The sequence below is a fragment of the Mus musculus genome, chromosome 13 (genome assembly GCF_000001635.26).
Source record: "Mus musculus strain C57BL/6J chromosome 13, GRCm38.p6 C57BL/6J".
Taxonomy (NCBI): Eukaryota; Metazoa; Chordata; class Mammalia; order Rodentia; family Muridae; genus Mus; species Mus musculus.
In genome coordinates, this window is record NC_000079.6 from 47,832,444 (window position 1) to 47,838,998 (window position 6,555).

The window sequence follows — 6,555 nt, forward strand, 5'->3', positions numbered from 1 at the left end:
CAATATTTGTGGCTGCAAAAAAGAAAGTGATTCTTTCCTTTTGCTACACCCTGTATTGTTTGCTCAGGTGCCATTCTGTTTCCACATGAGCTGGCTCAGAAAACGCACCAGTGAGGAATACACAAGGTGTCTCTAAGAACGTCTCAAACAAAATCATATTCCCCGAAAGCTGTTTCACAAAATCCCTCCTACAGTTCGCTCTCTGCGTATTGTGCCTTATTGGGATTCTGCCTCTAAGCATGAACACATTCTTAGTCAAGCAATAAAGTCTGTGAAGTCTAAAGTTCACCAGAGCTGGGGCTGCAGAAGGCTGCTTCAGCCCCCTGTTGAAGGGGTTTGGCTGGACAGTTTATTCTAGTTTCCCCAAGTCCTCCTCTGTGTGCCTGACTGCATCTCCCAAGGGGCAGAGAAGAGCAAACTTCAAGGAAATGATGTTGACTTACTGACATAGAGGCTCTTAATTCCAGATGGATAGCTTTTTTTTCCCCCTTAATGAAAGAAGTGTTTCCAAGTCCACACACCAGAGACATCTTTATTCAAGAGCCACACGAGACACAAAACAGGGAGACAAAGTTCAGTTAATTCCACAAGTAGACTTCAGATTTGAAGAATATAAGAAGAGGGAAAATTGTCTCATGGAACACGGAGCACATGCTGTCTCTGCTTACGGCCACACCCTTCTGGCTGGGAAATGCCAGAGCATGGATCTCAGGTACAATGTCATCAGAACCTGAAGCAGCTCACTGGGAAATCTGTGTCCATTTACTTCGGTGGTTTCCAACCTTCCAAACATTGTGACCCTTTAATACAGTTCATCAGATTATGGTGACTCCAACCATAAAATCATTTCATTGCTACTTCATGATGGCAATTTTTTTTTGCTGTTATGAATTATAATGCAACTATCTGATAGACAACCCTGGGGGTCGCAGCCCACAGGTTGAGAGCCACTGCTGTACTTTATTTCTTTGTTGATTAAGCTACATGTGTTCCTTCAAGTCGCAGCTGGAAATACTTAACCAACATTTTACAAACCTGTTGGTGGTAATAACACAAAGATGGATACGATAACTAAAATTAGCCTTCTGCTTGCCCAAAATACGTTACTAAAAGCCAACTTTTGAGTGCATATTATTTTATTTTAAAACTATGAGATTGACTCACTCTCTCTACACGCTTGCAATTCTATGTGTGCTTCCATCCATGTCTATGATGTTTATCTATACTGTGACTTTAAAACAAAAATAACATTTAGGTAGCATTTACAGTCCAAGGGGCCAACGAGGATAATCAACCATAGTCATGAGCCATCTAGAACTGATGCGAAGTTACTTGCAGGGGGTGGGCAAAGGCTGAGCCTTGGGAGGCTAATTAAAAGGAGAAGACGAGTTAGAAAAGTCTAGATCAAAGGTTCTTAAACTGTGAACTGAGACCCCTACATTGGTCTAATAACTGAATGTGGGAGTTGTGGAACACTTGGCAATGGTATAAGGTTTCTGAACACAGAGTAACATAGACAGACAGACAGATAGATAGGTAGATAGATAGATGGATAGATAGATAGACAGACAGGTAGATGATACATAGATACATAGAGAGATGATAGATAGATAGATAGATAGATAGATGATATAGATAGATGATAGATAGATAGATAGATGATAGATAGACAGATAGATGATACATAGATACATAGAGATGATAGATAGAGATAGATAGATAGATAGATAGATAGATGAGATAGATAGATAGATAGATAGACAGACAGACAGACAGATAGATGATACATAGATACATAGAGAGATGATAGATAGATAGATAGATGATATAGATAGATGATAGATAGATAGATGATAGATAGACAGATGATACATAGATACATAGAGATGATAGATAAATAGATAGAGATAGATAGATGAGATAGATAGAGATAGATAGATAGATAGATAAATAGATAGAGAAGAGGTGGGGGAAAGGACTCAGAATCAGAGGCATTATTACTCCCAGTGTCTCTGACAGTACTTGTGGGAAGCCACATGTGCAGTTGCAGAGTGGCACTGACTACTGCTGGCCACCACGCATAAGTTTGGACAAACAACCAATGTGTACATATGCAGTAAAGTTTTTTGCAAAGACACTGCCTGGCCCAGGTATGATAATGAGGCTTTGAGAGTATAACCAATCAGATGTGAGACATGCAAATGAGGTATGATAATGAGGCTTTGTGAGGTACACAGAGAGAGTAGCCAATCAGATGAGGAACATGCAAATGAGGCGTAGTGCATAACCAATCCGGGTGTGAGACACGCCTCTCCTAGGCCTATAAAAGCAGCACCAGTTCTGGGCTCGGGGTCTCTTTGCCTCTGCAATCAAGCTCTCCCAATAAACGTGTGCAGAAGGATCCTGTTGCAGCGTCGTTACTGCTGGCCAGTCCGGTGCGCGCAAGAAGTACTCATGTAGCAACCATGATGTCACTGCAGCCCTGGCTCTGACACATATCATGCACATTTTGCAACATGCATGTCATCATGCCACACAACACCAGTGAGCACTGCCTGTAACAGTGTAGGTCGAAAGCAACTGTATGTCGTGGCTTGGAGTGGTTTTTACCAGACATGTAAAGTGGTCTGCTCTCAGGGAATGGTTGTAACCACCTGACTCCCCAAATGAATGGCATGGTGTCCTCCTGTATTCCTCAGGTCCTATCAAATTAACATCTCCTTGTGTCGGATTGTGTTAATTAGACAAGCACATTCATCTCACTAGTACATAAATGTGCTCTCATCCTTTTACAAATAGCAAAAATATACGAATGTGAACTGTTTAAAAATAAATAAGGATTTATCAGTAGATTTCTGACTTGTGTACTATTTTATACACCTAGCCTCCCCCATCCTATAACAATGTCAAAGTTGAAAAGGAGTCGTGAGCGAATGAAACCTCAAGTGGTTGTAATCTTTGTGCTGTGCACCAGTGGCCACCCCGTTTCTTTTATGATTGATCATCTTAGTTCAAAGGCTTATATCATTATGGTTCTTACATGAAAGTAGATGAAATTACCTGCTGATCTAAAGCCTTATATGTGTATCCAAGACAAAGTAAATTAGAGAAGTCCTCGCTAACAACTCCTGTCCAAGTATTGTCTCTGCTACTAGGGTACACTTGCCAACCTGATTTCTCTACCTCTACTCTTTTCCGGACGCCAGTTCCAGGATAAGTCACTTATCCTTCAGGACCAGAGCTCTGATAAGCTCTTCTTCATGCAGTCCTGTCTGTCTGGCCTCCTATGTTCCTTGACAGCCATCTTTCCACAAGTTGGACAGGATGTCAGGACACAGGAGTACCTTTTATTGTCTTTACCAGTCCATGATTTTATGCTTTAAAAATATGCCACAGTCATAAATCACTCCCAGGGAGTTCAAGAGATGGCTCGGTATGTAAGAGCACTTGATTGACAGGCACGAAGACCTGAATCTGAGTAGCCAGGACCCAGGGAAATCTAGGGCTGTCAACACCCCGATGAAGAGTGAGCTGAGGGAATGCCCAGAGCTTTTACTAGCTAGCCTAGCTGAAAGAGCACGCTTCAGATCCTGCCTCAGGGCAATAAGGGAGAAAGGGACAGAACAGACACTGAAGGTCCAATTCCGACCTCCATATGTTATGTGCACAGGCAAGGTCCATGCCCATGTGCCGTGCACACACACCTTCATATCGCATATACACCTGCGCACCACACACACATAAAATACCTGCTTACCACATACACACTTTCACACTACACACACACACACACACACACACACACACTCCATTCCAGGATTATCTTCATCATCCCCTTCCCAACCTCTTCCCTCATCTCTCTTTTAAAAGCCACCCATCTACATCTTGGAGATAACTTCTCCTTTGCTTTGCTTTAAGACAGAGCTCGATATTATCATTACCTTTGGCCAGGGACCTGCTTAATAAAAGAGAGCTTCATACAAATTTAAAATGAAGATTATTTTCTCAGTAACAAACTTTTAAATAAAACGACGGGAGACGCTTGTGTTTTTACAGCTGGAAGGGATCTTCGCGATTCTTTAGCCCCACACCTTTATTTAATAAAAGAAGCATATGCCCCCACAAAAGTCCGTGTCTTATCTCTGCGGCACCACAGCTTAGAGCCAAGTCCCTGGGCTCCCACCCAGGTTCTTCCCACCGCTCTGTTCTCCTTGTGTTGTGTCTGAATAAAAGTGTTCCCTAGAGGTTTATGGGTCTTAACACTCAGTCGCCAGGTGGTGGCGCTGTTTTGAAACGTTGTGGAAACTTTAGGGAGTGAAGCCTTTCTGGAAGAAGTGGGTTACTGAGGGGTGAACCTTGAAGGGTAACCCTGCCCTGTTTCCTGTCCATTCCCTGATCATAACTGTGGATATAATGTGACCAGCAGCCTCATACGCTTGCCACCATGTCTTCCTCACTGTGATGGACACTATGCCCTCAAACTGAAGCCCAAAATAAACCCTTTATCTCTTCAATTATTTCATGCCTGGTATTTGGTGCTAACAACATAAAAAGGAACTAAGATGCACTCACGGGGCGAGCATTTGGGTGTTGAGTCACACGGGAGAATAGAATTCTGAAGCGGCCCGTGCTACCTGTTTTAAATCACTAAATGGCAGCAACTTTGGATAAGCCACTAAAAACTCTACCTCGCTGTTTCCATTCCTTTATATGCATAATTTATATGTAGAGAAATATAAGTGCACATACATGTGTGCGTGCACCATCATGCACAATACCATGTCGAGGCCCCTTCAAAGCGAGTAGCACCTTTGGAGTTCTTTAGAATTGGAGGAGTTTTTCTCAACAGCAACATCATGATCAAGAAAGGAAATAAATTGCCTTCAATCTTGAAAGCATCAAGAAGACTCTATCTCTTAACCTCCAAGAGCCTCATTTAATTACCTACAGTGATACCAACTCAGTGGACCACCTATCCCAATTAAGCAGCAGTGCATGCTAATTATCATTAGACTTAATTGGTTTCCCAATTCAGCAACTTCCCTGATCAAGTCTGCCCCAGTTAAGTGGCATTTATTGAACTACCTGAATCTTGCTTAACTGAAACAAAGGACGACTTCCCATCTCAAGTTCAGCAAATATAACCTCCTTTCGCCAAGTCACAGTAGCCAGTTTCTAATTAATTCTGCAAAGCACACATCGAGGGTTGGCAGCAGGAATCGTAGTGTCTTCCAATTAGACTGAATATTTTATTAAAATCAAGTAATAAGTAAAACAGTCCAAGCAACAATGAGCGAATGTGTGAAAATGAACAAATATTTGCTAACATACTTGCTTTTTCTCCTCCTATGTAGTTTTTGACCAAGATGTGATGACTATTTCTTCCTTTCGTACTTTCTGTTCTGATGAGTGGGAGCTCCTGTCTTTGGCAATAATACATATTCTGAAGAATAGATATGCCTGTAGAAAGGGGGAAAAGGTGTTCTTAGGCTCAGCATTCCCAGAGAAATGTATGTGCACGATAGTTCACTATCTCGTGCAGCTGGGTATGAAGGCATGGGCCTGGAATTCCAGGATTCAGTGTCTGAGGCTGAGGCAGGAGGATCATGACTTGGCAGGTAGCCTGGGCTAAATAATAAAACCCTGCCTCAAAAAGCAACAGTAAGCATCTTAGCTGAGGTTGCAACAGTAAAACAGACCACAGGAAAACTGAGTCCTTGAGGAAGACTCAAGAAGAAGCCTTGGTTAATTGGGCTCTCTAGTGTTCGCAGGTCTTCAAAGATCAGGACACAATGTCACCTGAAAGGTTAGCTCTCCTTTTGGAATGTTCTGTTCATTTGTGGTAGCAAATGATAAGGACACCACACTCTGGTGTTGAAGGTTGGGTTTATGGAGTAACTAACCGGTACAGGTCTGCGTGGGGTGTCACCTATGTCTCCCTATCTGAGTGTGTTCTGAGGACTGTGGTGAACATTGCTGAGCTGTTCCTTGAATGGTGCTGAAATTCTCAGCTCTGACTCCTTTTGCCAGTCATGAGGGTGAGGGCGGCATGGAAGAGGGAACTCATCCTGGTGTTCACACTTTTGCTCAGCTCAACCACCCCCCAACTATGAGATTAAAAAGCAAATGTGGCAAGACTTGGGAAGAATCAGGGTGCATTCTGCAGTTCCGTTTCCAGATTGCTTTCCAGGAACAGTAAGACCTGTTCCTCCGTATCTACGAAAGAGCCTCGTGGTCACAGTAGCCTTGGTGAAGGAGACAAGGACCACGAGAGTGGAGAATCACCTTATAACAGAGTTGGCTCCAGCAGTGGCATCTCCTGGCTACACTGGGAGGTATGCTACCCACTGGTTCAAGCGGGACCCACTTTTGCTAAGTACACAGATCATCGGGAATTTAAAAACTGTCGTGAGAATGGAGATTTGGGGATGAAGGACACAGAGAAGAAGACTGAGCAGGTAGGACCACAGGATGGTGTGCACAAAGGTTTGGGAAAGGAGCTATCTGAGACAGCATTCTCATTGACAAGGGTTATCTCAACCTGACATGACTGAA